We start from the raw sequence: 14,013 nt of genomic DNA, 5'->3' as shown, positions 1-14,013 counted from the left end.
ATACCATCTAGGGTATGCTTATAAGGGGTGTCCTATCAATGGGTAGATTACTAAGTTACCCTTAATTATTTTAAATTACTTAAACCTAAACTAATCAAAATCAAAAACATAAACCTAAATTAATCAAATTCAAAGTCAAAATCAGTTCAATTATTCTTCTCTTATTCTCCCTCTTAAACTGTTTGAGTTTTTTTTTCATTGTCAATTAATCGTTTGTTCATAAATCTTTGATCATTGATTAAAGTCACGGTTGTAAAATCATCAGTAAAATGAAGTGTTGCGCTAGATATATCAAACTGTCACAAAATCCCTAATTGATCCTACCTTCGTTTTCATTTTTTTTTTTTGTGTTTCAGAAGAACAGTCCGGCTGATCCACAAATATCAATTTGAGCCGAACCTAGTTCATAGTTTAAAAAAAAATCATTAAGTTCGGCTTATTCGGTTTTTCTATATTTTTACCCGAACCTAGCTAGGCTGTTGTTTAGGGAAATATTAGGTTTGTCTGATTCGACTCTGGTTGGTTTTCGGCCAAAATTTTTACTTGAATAGGTTCAGAGACTCATTGATGTTTGGCTGGTTTTGGTATTGTTAAATTTTGAGCAGAAAAATTATACTGTAAGTCGCCTCTTAAACTACGAAGAATAAACTTAAGGTTCGGCTAACTATTAAGGAGTTCGAATGAGCCGAACCATAAAGAAAAATTCAAATACTTGTGTTCGGCTTTAAATTTAGAAGTTGAATGGTTCTTCGCGCGTAAAGTTCGGCCTTTAGTTTTCAGCTGAAACCAAAACAGATCTCCGGAAAAATCAATTTTTTTGATGACTTCAACCTAAAGAAAGGAGACTAAACATCTTATACAACTATACATGTATATTTCTCATGAATTTCTAAAAGCTAGGTTTTTTTTCACTTCTTCTTCCTCTCAAACCCCAAACTCTCACAAAAAACAGATTTTTTCTACTACTTACTCAACTTTAATAAATTTTTAACACCACTAATTAATCACAATCATTAACATCTAATTATTATCATTAACACTAATTAAACAAGGATATACTTGTCATTATTAAAAATGAGTGGATAAGGGGTGATGATCATTTTTATCTAGTGACCCTATTTTGTTACCATTTAGTATGCCTCAAAAATAAAAATAGTATGCCTCAGAACAGGTTTCAAATTTTCAATAATAAAATGAGGCAACAAATTCATGTGATAAAGGTAATGGCTTGCGTGTGGTCAATTGCTCACCCCTTGGGTGCCAAATTCTCTATTGGGTCTTTAAATTTTTCAAGCCCAATGAAAAACTAGATGACTTTTGCACACATAAATGTAACAAGTTATTAAGAACCTTTTTTATATTTCGATAAAATTTTCACTCTCAATGTTAGCATTGGTACATGAAAAAATCAGTCACCTATAATTTCACTTCAGCCGGTCACAAATGAGAGATAACTGATCAGAAACAGCTGTAATTCCGACGTTTAACACTTTTAAGGGCTTTCAATCTTTGTAGGACGTACTCCATTACTTCCTTTAAGCTGGCTTGCCTACCTTCCCCAAAGCTCATGAACTGGATATCTTCCGCTGGCATTGTACTCATTCATCTCCAGTAGAGCAGTAGCTACAGCATCATATGCTTCCTTGACCCATTCATCTTTCAGCTCTCTTAACTTTTCATCATCTTCATTTATTACTTCCTGCATCCCAAAGAATTGACGGCACTCCTCAAACTCTACAGTGATGGTAATTTAAAGGAGAAGATAATTTACTGACACAAAGCTTTCTATCAAGGATAAAATATAGCGAGGAAGCATTTGATTGAATGACTACTCACATGAGGCTTTTTATCGACTATCACATGCTGATAAGGATACCACCCTGAATCTTGTATTTTATTTTGCCACAACGAGCATAGTTCAACGGATTTTGTTTCCCATTCTGTAGTCGGGAACTTCTTGATGCAAATATCTCGATTACAGGAGGACGCGTACCATTATTTGCAAACCCATCTAAACCCTGTAGGGTAAGGATAAATCACCTGTTTGCTTTAGGATGAAAATAAATTACTTTCTGGTGCATATGGAATAAGTCTATCCATAAGATGCTTACCTTGATCAACACTTTGCGTGCCTCCTGTAGCTCGTGGTTACTTATGCGCTCTTTGGCGATAAGGGTGTTATTCAGATTAGTCAAACTATCCAACTCATAATCTTTCTCTTCCAGTTTCTTGCGCATATCATCCACCTCTGTTAAGGCTTGAACATTTTCTCCAGTACTTGTATCTTTCGCTCTTTCAAAATTCTGTTGCACAGTATTTAGCTTTCTTGTAACCTGTGTCAAAGTGGCAATCCAAACAAAGATATATCTGGTAAAAGGTTTCAAAATTTTTTCTGTTTCAATGATGTTTGCTTGTCATGGTTCACAAAGTTGCCCGCAAAAGACATAAAAGGGAATTGAGGGTTTAATCAATAGAGTTCAGGCTGACAAAAGTATATATACCTCTTCCCTTAAGAGAGAAAGTTGCCTGCTTCTGAGATCCAATTGGGCCTCACGCTTATCAATTTCCCTACGTTGCTGCTCGAGTTCTCTATTGTGAGTCTCTAAGTCCCTCATTCTCGTACACAATTCTCTGCATACTTCTTATCTCTGAAGTAAAGTTAAGATGGGCATACATGTTAGAATCAGTTGATACCTAAACAAAACAAGGGTTGGCACAAAAAAAATGTGTTCATAAAGCATGCATTAACAACCCCATTAGAATGTTCACATGGTATAGTAGAATGTTCATCGCACACCGTAGTTACCTTCAAGATGAGCTTGAATCAGCTGACCTCTTTCTTCCGTCATTCTACTAAGCGACTTTGAGAGCTGAAGAAAAGCTTGATTCAGTTTATCTCTCTCATCAGTCATTATAACAAGAGACGTCGATAAGTCGGTCGCCCTTCTATCCATGTATTCCATCCTTTGATTCATTACATCTATCTCTGCAGTTAGTCTACACACAAGACCCTGCAGTCTCCTCATCTCTTCATGTAAGTGAGTTGCCACGAAACTCGAACCAACAATAATCTAGATGGCAAACAAGAAAACAATATGAAAAGTTATCAGGGATTCCCATCACATAAATTGCAATGCAGAAGTTAAACGCTTCATCTTTAACAATAACAAGATACAATGAGACAAATGCTAATACAAAACTGCAATGCCACAGCACACATGAATTTGCAATGCAATTGAAGCTAAACGCTTTCGCCTTCAACAGTAACAAGATAGTGACACTACTAGCACAACACAAAATCAGAAAGCCACCACGCTTGCAATAACTAATAGTACTACTAATTAACAACTCCAAAATTCATTAAACCCAGCATTGAACAACAACAACCCATCAATTTTCCTAATCCATCAACAAAACCAAAACCATATATATAGAGACAAACCACACCTACAACAACTAACAGTACTACTAAATTGAGAAGTTGAAAATTCAATTGCAGTAATGATTCATAATAAGTGTACCCAGCATTGATTTGTTGTGTTCCTCCTAATTAGTATTACCTTTTTAATTTGTCCCCCATTTCTTTTTCTGGTTTCACCCCAAATGGTATTCAGAGGGGGTTTCTCAGAAATCCCTCCTCTTCCTCCACTTTTAAACATCAACCCATTGATAAACCTCCCCATAACTTACCTCTCAACTCTCAATAGCCCCAATTTACAGCATTTACAGGTAAACAAAAAGAAGCCCTAGAAAATTGAAAAAACAAAAGGAAATGGAGAGAAAAGGAGGGAGAAGGAGTAGAAACAGACCTGATGGGCAGCAATGTGAGGAGCTTAATTTTGAGAATATATTTCCTTCTAGAAACCAACAATTTCTTGGGGTCAGGGCTAGCAATTTAGGCGTGTTTGTGCGTGAAACGGAAGAGAATAGAATAAAATGGTGGAGAAGCTGCAGCACAAGAAGTTTATAGGAAGCCTAACTCTTCCATTTCCCCATGACTCTAACGGAGTACTGCCTCAACTGGAAATATTGGCTTTGGAGATGACACGTCTTGACGGTTTCCGTGAAATAATTAACTCCGTTATATACCTCACTTCGAAATGGCGGGAGGGGTGTGGTACAGCCGCGGCTCACACTATGGACCCATGTGAGACCCACTTGATTGGGGTCCATTGGAACACAAACTCTAGTTCCGGAACAATCTCTTCCGATATGTTGAATGTTGCTACAGGTGACAATGTTGACTGAGTCAAAGTCAACTGACTGTAATATCCCCCACAACACTTGGCTTGGATTTTTTTTTCTTTTTTTTTTACAAAATGAGGTTAAAACAATGTTAATACTTCGTGAAAATGTTTTTGTTTTTTAAAGTCATTCCCAAATTTCGTTGCTGATCTAGATTCCGAAAAAAATATTGCATAAATTAATTCACCACAATTCCGTGACAGAGATTAAATCCATTCCGTCCAGACAAAACAAAAAAGCCGGAACTGCCAGACAATTAAGCAAGCCAAAAGTCTAGGCATGCATCAACACACACAGCACCAATAACATAAATTGCAGCAAGTATAGTAGAAGTGAATTTTTCTTAGCTTGAAAGCATTAACTAGGCATAAATTAGTCTTCCAACTAAACACATCACCATAGAAGTTGAAGTAATTAAACAAGCTTTTATAAATTGATAGGCACTCAGAATACCAATAGAACTGAGATGAATTAAGAACAAGCAGTACGATTTCATGTGTTCATATCGCATGCACATATATACAAAATGGACATCTAAATGCATTATGTCATCAGTACATGAAGAAGTGAACAAGAGCCCTATATTACCGATAAGTGTCTATCTTCTCTGAATGATACAGCTCTGTGTTTCAACTCTCCTCTACTTGTAGTGAACTCATCCAGTATCTCCGCATCGCAAATTTCTGGGCCGCTCACCTCAACAGATGCGACCACCTCCTAATCGCATGTTTATAGCAGATCAGATTAGATATGAAAGAGTACAAGGCAACAATAACGAGTACATGTCAATATCCTATCAATGTCAACCTAACTAATTACTCAGCAATGCATTTTTACGGACCTTGAAGGTATTCAAGTTAACTCTTTACCTGAAACGAGAGACTACGGCTTCTAATTGGTGCTCCGGCAATTTCCTCGTATTCAGCTGCATCTAATTCATACAAGTGTTGCGGCTGAAACAACTTTGGGAGTAGATGCTCTCTTATGCTTATTAGTAGAAACAATGGCAAAGGAAACAGTATTCCAGCAATTGGAATCCATGTTACCCCGAAGCATACCAAAAGGTATACGAACTGGAGGATGGTAAACCTGGCGATGTGTTTAAAGGGCACCGACTCAATGAAGGAAGCATGAAATCCTTCAAAAATCCTGCTCGGCCACAATCATGCAGAGAAAAGAAGAAACCATTAACTTACGTAAATATTCTGTAATTCGTTCAAATAATACACATAATTTTCTACAGTTTACAACTGAATTTTTTTGTCTAACTTTAAGCCGAAATCTGCTTACTTGAACCGCCGACCAGGAGTGATGAAGAGTAGCAACATTCTTTCCCAGAATTGGTTCCCAGAAAGACTGTCAGTGGCCATGTAGGCGAAGTATCCCCAGAGTACTGATGTTGGTATCAACTTAATGACAGGCATCGCAAATACAACACCACCGACTAGGACAGATTGTAATAGATTGCTCAATCTCTGCTCATTAACCCGGACGGGCAAATATTGGTCGATGTGCTTCTCTGGATCAAATTTATCCTTATCTCCGTCATCACTTTTCAACACAGCCTCTTTCAAGCCTTGCAAGTCATTTACAGCTGAACTTGACTGCACGCTTAATCCATGCAGCCAACGTAAAAGCGTGAACGTGTTTGAAAGAAAAATAAAGACGGATGTTATGTTTCCAAAATTCCGAAAGCACTTACCTCTTAAGATGATAGATATGTAAGATGGGTATTCAAAGAAGGAAATCATGGGGTTGAGAAATAACAAGATTGGAAAGACGGATGTTATGTTTCCAAATTTTCTTCATGGATATGAGAATATTACTTACTATTGGCGATTTGTCCATTTCAATGAACACTTCTTGCATCTTGTCATAAATTTCAGAACCAGTAGCGAGCTGGGTTATGCTTTCTTTAGCACTCCTCACCATCTTCTTCCGAATCAACTGCAAATAGCAAAGGGTGTTGTTTACCAGGAGCGGTGAAATAGACAGGAAGACTAAATTCTTAACCCACCTGTCTCTTAAGAACAGCGAGGCTCTTAGTGTGCATAGGAGACTGTGGAAGTACCCCATTTGAAGGAGGAATTCCAAGCAATCCACATATCAGAACCTGAAATGATGGATTCAAGTTGGAAAAAAGTAATCAAAACATAAAACACTATATATGACAGTATGAATGAATCAATGGAATGTGAACACTCAAATCACGAAGGCATCCGAATGCTCACAACCAATCATCGTAATCTAGAGTGATTTGTGATGATGATATCTTAGTGTTGATTCCTTGGCTCAAAACCTTCGGGTTTATCACAGCCACATCTAACAACTCCATGCGGGGCGTTTGCGCACGAGATATAGGTAAAAACAAAGAAAACAATACATACAAGTAAAGATCCATGGGGTTAGGCAAATATAAAGTGCTGAAATATAAACAAGACCGAGGTTTACGTGGTTCAGCACTAAGGCCTACGTCCACGGGGTTTGTTGTTTCACTATGTTCTTCACGGTTACAAGAGTAGTCGAATGACTTTTGGGTTTACATGTATTTTCTCTTCTAAAGGATTAACTTACACTCGAAATCTCTCTCTCCTTCCCTTCCTGATTTTTCCGATCCCCCTTCCTCTTGGTGGAGAGGGGGTATTTACAGGGTTAGAGTGTGGGACCCATCTCTGAAGGCCGTTGGAACCTTATCTTCTAGTGTCTTGTGTTCATCACGCAGAGGTCTGCGTTTGCCACTTGATCACGCAGAGACATCCTCGCTCGTCCCACGGGTTGATCGACACGTATACTGCTCAGAGTGTTTAATGAGGGTAGTTGAGATGCCTGCTCGTGTCAGACAAGTGTCTTCTGCCCCTGTCACGTCCGTGTCAACTAACTTTCTCTCCACCGTTGATCTTAGCTTCTTTTGGGGATGAGATAAAGTAACTCCTTGGGGTTTATTTGGTGTTCCGTAGTGCATCGTATTTTGATGTCTTGGCCTGCATGCTTTCCACGTATCTTTCTATATACACGTGTCTGATGGTGAGATATATGTATACACAAATTGCCCCTTTTCTTCGGGCTTGAATGTTTAATGGGTGCATTGAAGAAAACAGTCGTTGCATATTCTTCTATCTCTCCTAATAACTTTTCCTAGATACTTGGGCACGTCTTTTATTTGTGCATTAACTGCTCATGTAACGGGCACGTTTCCCATTCCTCCATTAATTTCCTTCTCTTTCTTTCGGGTATATTAAGGAGAGAAAAAAAATTAATTTCATTCTTCCTAAACATTCTCTCGGTTTTTATTCTTCGTTCTTCAGCCCTTAAATTCTCTGTCAGTCTTCATTCTTCCGCCCTTAAATTCTCTGTCAGTCTTCATTCTTCAGCCCTTAAATTCTCTCCACCTTAGCATTAATCACGCTTGCCTCCTCTTTATTTCTGATTTGTTCTTTCTGCTGCTGTTTTTGCTGGTAAGTTTTTCTTTTCTTTGTTTCCACGGTTTTACGCTATGTTGATTTGTAAATTTTCTGCTACTGTTGTTCCTTGTTTGTGATGAAGAACTTATTTTAATGCTTGCATGCTAGTTTGCCCCTGTTCTTCGTCTTAAATCAAGGAGGCCATTGTTTTCTTGTATTGATTGAGCTTTTCAGGGTAGGGATTTTATAGAATTTCGAGCATGTATGCTAATTTTAGGGTTTCTGCGTTATCGTGTGTGGATTGCTATTTATGTGGTTTTTTGATCGTTGGTAATGTCCTTTAGTTTGTTTTTGACTTGTTTATGATTAATATTTTCGCAGCCATGTCTGACCGTCCGCGACTTCCTTATCAGACTCCTGGTTCTGGTCTATCGAGATCTCCTTCGCGTAGAGAGTCTCAAGATGATGTTCGTAGAAGTCGAGTTTCTTATGGGGCGAAGGCCTCATCTTCTAGGGAGGAGGTTCCTTCGACAAATCCTTCTGGGGATCGAAAAGTCTTCGATCGCGCGGTGTCTCTTCCTGTGATGATGTTAGGAGTACGCAGGAAACGACTCGTGCTGTCGCTTTTGATGTTCCTCCTCTACGTTCTGTAGTGCCAGAGCATCATCTGCCGCCCCCTCCTACAACTTCTTTTAAAGGAAAGAATACCAAATGTGGTGTTCCGAGGGCTGAATCTTCAAAAAATCCTTCTTTGTAGAGAAAGGCTTCTGAGGCGTTCATTGGTTCATCCGGTCCCTCCGAGGAGGATGAGGCTGCCCCATTGATACGCAGCGTTTCGGTCAGCAAGAAAAAAGTAACGTTCAAGCATATTGATCTAGAAATTTTCAAGGAAAAGCATGAGCTTCAAGCCTTCGAGGTTCGTTTCTATGCCCCTGAGGATGATATTACTTATGAGCTTATATCAAAGTATGAGTTCGATGAATTTCATTTGTTGGCTACGGTTGGAGCGTTCGAAGCTGGTCTTATGCTGCCGTTGTACAAGTCAGGTGATTCATTCTACTATGATGTGCTTGCTAGTCGTGAAGGCTCTCCCACCATTACTCACAGCCGTTCTGTATCGCAACTATCGGGGAATTATCTCCCTGCCCTGAGGGAGTGCTATCTGCGGAGTCAGGGGGAGACGACAATGACTTGTTACGTTCCCAATCCCGCGGAGAAGGAATGGTATACTCCTGAGAATTTCAATAACTCCTTCGGTGATTACGTCAATAGTAGGAACCGTAAGCCGTGGAGTGTCAGCCTTCGGAATCTCGCTGCTCCTCGGGGCGAAATTCGTCTGTTAAATGAGGTCAGCGATGCCAAGCTGAAGTATGTTCCCGGCACAGAGGGGTCTAGTCAGCGGAAACTTTTCCCGGCCCGCGAGAGGATCAAGCGCGACCATGACTACGAGTGGCACGCTACCGTTATCGAAGTTGTTGGTCCATGGGCGTACGGTTGGATCCCTGGTCCACGCGGTTGGCGTCCTACTGAGAGTAGCAAGCCACGTGAATCTCCTCCTGCTCGTTATGGAGATTTCTGTCCCTGGCGTTTAAACTTCGCAGGTATGAATTTTCCTTATGTCCTTGACGTCGTTGAGGGAGATGAGGAGGAAGGTTCTGGTGCTATACTTCCACCGAGGAGTGCCTCGACTGCTCAGGTACGCGGATTCTAGCTGCGCTTCTCCTTCTTTAGAAATTCAACTGTTCGGGAAAAATAATTCTTTTTGTGGTGTTGGTTTTCAGGTGTCGAAGAAGAAAAAGATTAAGCCGAAGCAGTCTTCTACCATTGTGATGGGTGAGGCTGAGGCCCATGAAGAAGTTACAAGTCCGGTGAACGAAGAGTTTGCTGAGGATGAGGAGATTACAGATGGGGAGGAACGTACTGGTACTTCCCCTATCAATGTCTAAGAAGAGGTCTGTGTGGGTCATGATGGTGATGAAGGGAGAAACAACGCCGTGGTAGCTGATGACGGTGTTATTGGTGATATTTCTGTCCCTGTTGGGGATTCCGCGGATACTCTCCCCACCCTTTCTCAAGAGTTTTCTTTTGACCGGATGTATTTCACAGGGGAGTTCTTGGATGATGCCCTCGATTTTCCTGAGGTATTCTCTCTACTTTCCCCCAATGATGATTGGGATGTGCTCGGGGGTGCTGGTAACGGTGGCGCGGAGGAGCATGATGCGCATGTTGGTGCTGACATTTGTGCTGAAGGGGCCGTGTCAGAAAAGGGGAAGTCGGTGATTGATTCGCCTGCTGCGGATCTTCCTCATTCGCCGACATCTGAGGGTGAGGACGCCATAATGGATTGGCTCAAGGAAAATAATCTGCTATTTATCCCTCATCCCGCCCCTGTTGTTGCTGGTGAAAAGGATTCTGATGCGTATACCCGTCGTATGATGGAAATGTCTTCCAAGGCGCGGGTGTCTGAGGACTGGGGAAGAAATTTGAGTGTTCCCGAAGCTGCCCTTGTGTCGGAGCCTCTACTTCCGTTGCAGATATGATGGCCGTAGCCGACGGGTATCAATATGGATTTCCTCAGCAGCGTGTCTTGGAGGTAAATTTTCGTACATACTTCTACGTGACGATCCAATTCTTCGGTGAAATAATGTTTTTCATCTTGATGTGTAGATGATGAGGAGTGAGCATTGTAACCACGTGCTGTATCAGTTCTTCAAAGCGAAATCTCTGAAGCTCGAGGCTAAGCTTCGTCACAGAGAAAAGGAATTATCTGCGGCTGAGGTGGAAATAGAAGAGCCGAAGAAAAGCCTCAAGGAGAAAGAAAAGATGGGTGATTAGTAGTCATAACTTCAGATCTTTCTTTACACATGTGTAGATACACTTTACACTCTTATCACATGTCCTTATTTGTTATCAGTGCTAGGATTGTGCCTTCGATAGCTAGATTGACATCTCCATTTTGCTGTGAGCTTAACTGTTTTGCACATGTCACATTTGATGGAATATGAGCTTATATTTTGTCCTTAGGTTTTGTAGGCACACCTCTGGTAAACCTTCACGAGACTTCAACTCGTCCACTAGGGACACTTAGTGGTTTAAAAGGCTTAGTGCATACGCTAAATGCATTCGAGAGACCAGCGACAGTGGTATAGTTAGGATTTCCTTAGTTCTGTTTTACTTGAGGACAAGTAAAATTCAGGTTTGGGGGTATTTGATGAGTGCCAAATATTGTATATATTTATCCCTTTTTGTTGGCATTTTAACTCATCTTTTATGCATTAATTCTACATTTTATCCCATATTCTGTATTTTCATTGTTTTCAAGAATAAATATTTTTATTAATTAATTTTTCATTTTTAGGTAGTAAATAAAGTTCGGATGAGTCGCGGAGCGAAAAGAGCAGAAAAGTAGTGAAAATCCGGGAGAAATTACGCAAGGAAGCCGCGAAGAATGGTGCGCACAACCTCATTTTCTACACACAAAAGCGCCTCCGTTCTCAGCCATCAGATCATTTCTCAGAAGCATCCGACGGTCGCTCCTTCATAGAGCATCAAAATCTGAAGTCTCTGCCGAGCACCACAGCGCTGAAATTCCAAGCCTTCAGATTAGATGGTAGTTGAATCCAACGGTCGCTCCCTTGCTGTTCATCAAAGTTTGATATCTCCGCCTAACACTACAACACCTAACTCCATCTGGCATCGTTGATTTTGTTGTATCATATAATCCAACGGTCTCTCATCGCTTGCCTCCGCATCACCGTCCGATCTACCAACCATCTTCGCATCTCGCAGCTCAGAGTCACAGAACATCAAAACTAGATACACCCGCCTCACACCCTAGTGACCGAGCACCATCCACCTAACCAAACAACCCCTTCTCCCAACCAGTCGACCTTCTCCTCCACCCACCCCTCTGCAGAACCATCTCCCTGCAACCATGTCCTGCCACCACCTTCTCCACCCCTGTCACCACCTGCTCCGCCACCCACCTCTGTCACCACGTCAAACAATGATAACCCATCATTGTTCCCATCCCCCTAGTCCATCTAATTCACTTATTTCACACATTTTCAACCGAAACCCTAAAGTGTGAAATAGGTAAATTGGGTTGAGCTAGAGTGAAATTGAAGGCATGGAGAGGTAGAGAAGGACAAGTAGAGTAATGGGTTGCGTTCAATTTGATGTTGCTACATCAAATTAGGTAAGAATTCACCAACCCTAGCTCTGTCAGTTTGGGAATTTTTTTTGTAGAACCCTAATGTGTTGTGGGTATATATAAGACTGTGGGTATGTTGTAATAGTTATGCTTGGAGTAGCCAACATCCAGGACTTTCATGTCCTGTTAATTTTCAATTTCATGTTTCACTGTTAAATGTGCTTATGTGTTCTTACTTTGTCACTGTTAATTTCTTGCTTATGTTATTCACTATTAATGTTAATGTGTTAAGTATCATGTTAGGTTAAATTAATTCCTGTTAGTATTTCAGTTTTGATCATTGTTAGTCAGTTAGTTATGTTCATGTGTGTTGCTGCTCACTGCCATGTAATGTTCACTGTTTTATGTAATTTGATGTCACATTTGTTGGAATGCTAGGCTAGATATCTTAGAGCTTTGAACTAATTGTGTAATGGAAGAAATCAGTGCTTAAAGCAAGCTGATTTTCTTGCCATTCCCTGTGTATGCTTAGGTTGCACTTTGATTGAGCATTGGGAGAAACTAGTGCTCATAGCAAGCTAGTTTTCTTCCCATTCTATTTGTTTGCCTGTATTCTGCCTAGCCTTGCTTCATTTCAGCTTCACCACATCCCTGCCCTTGGCCTTAGGCCTTGGTTATCTTGTTTTGTTCTTTGCTTTTGCTGTTGCCCTGTTGTATCTTTCATTTTGTTTTCTGTTGCTTTTGTTCATCTTTGCTTGCACTGTTTTCTGTGGCTTAGGTCTTTGCTGCTATTTGCTTTCCCCTGCTGTGTGCTCTCTTGTGCTGCTGTGCACTGCTTGTGTAGCTGCTGTTGCTTTTGCTCTGCAATTGCTGTTGCTGTTGCTGTTGCACTTGCCCTGCACTTCTTTCTCCTGCACTGCTTCTGCTGAGCAGCACTTGTGCTGCTGCTGCATTGCTACTTCTTTTCTTGTTCTGCTGCCTTCACTTGCTGTGCAGCCCTTGCTCCTGCTGCTGCTACTACCTGCTGTGTAGCTGCAGTACTGCTGCTACTGGTGCCTGCTGCTGAGTTGCCTCTGCCAAGGTTGCTGCCAAGGTTGCTGCTGCTGTGGTCACTTCTTATCCTGCCAAGCCAAGTCCAGCTCCTGCAGCCAACTGAATCCAAAGCCCAGTTCACAACAAAAGACACTGAGCCCAATTCACAAGTGAACTGTTGAGCCCAAGTTCAGTTCCCTGTAAGGCCAAAGCCCATTTACACTTCAAAGATAACTGAGCCCAAGCTCAGTTCATTTTATTGTTATCAAACCCATTAGTACTCAAAGCCCAATTTAAGCCAAAAGGCTTCATAGCCCAATAGCAATTTAGGAAACCAATTAGCTAAACACTCCAAAACACACCCGATCTCTGTGGATCGACCCGTACTTGCACGAGCTACAGCTGACGACCGTGCACTTGCGGTATTACTGTAGGCCCCCGTTTTTATTGCGCTTAATTTTATACACCTTTCCGGGCCCACCAAGTTTTTGGCGCCGTTGCCGGGGATTGGTGCTGTGTTTTATCTGTGTTTTTCGTAGCTATTTTGTATTTCATTTCATAGCATTTGCATCTGCATCTGCTTCACTTCATTTGCTGTTGGACCTGCTGTTCTGAACCTGTTTTTCCTCTGCTGGGACGCCACCAAGGAAAAGAACCAAAACCCAACTGGGTTTTTGCAACAATATCAGAGCAGCTGGGCTGTGCTACAAAGGTAAGCCTAAACCCATTCAATTGAGAGAACCCAACCTGTGGGCTTCCAAATTTTTAATTGTGGGCTTGTAATAATTAACCCAATTTTTTGGGCTTTTTATCTTTTTATTTTGGGTTTGTAATTAATTATTTGTGGGCTTGTTTGTTTAATTTGTGGGCTTGTATTTATTTTGTGTGGGCTTGTTTAAATTCTTCCATTTGACTTGTATTTTGGACTCTGGGTTTAAACCCAACTGAGCTTATAACTGATTATGGACTTGTAAGTGGACCTCGAAACCAAAGTTTTAAAACAAACGTCGGGCCTTAACCAACTGGGCCAAATTAAACTTTCAAAATTTAAAACTTGGATTTTCGTAGGCCGCAGCCTTCATTCCATTTCATTAGAGGCTTGCACAGTGGGCTTGCTCCCATTTTAAAAAACCAAATTTTATTTTCTTAATTTTATTTCCTTTAAAAAAAAAAAAAAAAAAA

At 40.8% G+C, this 14,013-nt stretch overlaps 1 pseudogene; it reads right to left on the bottom strand.

Moving 5' to 3' along the window:
• Positions 1-3,030: 3,030 nt before the first annotated feature.
• LOC113350982 overlaps positions 3,031-14,013 on the bottom strand; it is a 31,964-nt pseudogene continuing 20,981 nt past the window's right edge.

The sequence above is a fragment of the Papaver somniferum genome, chromosome 2, assembly GCF_003573695.1.
Source record: "Papaver somniferum cultivar HN1 chromosome 2, ASM357369v1, whole genome shotgun sequence".
In the NCBI taxonomy this organism is placed as follows: domain Eukaryota; kingdom Viridiplantae; phylum Streptophyta; class Magnoliopsida; order Ranunculales; family Papaveraceae; genus Papaver; species Papaver somniferum.
The sequence above is the reverse complement of the archived record's forward strand: the minus strand, read 5'-3'. Positions and strand labels throughout refer to the sequence as shown.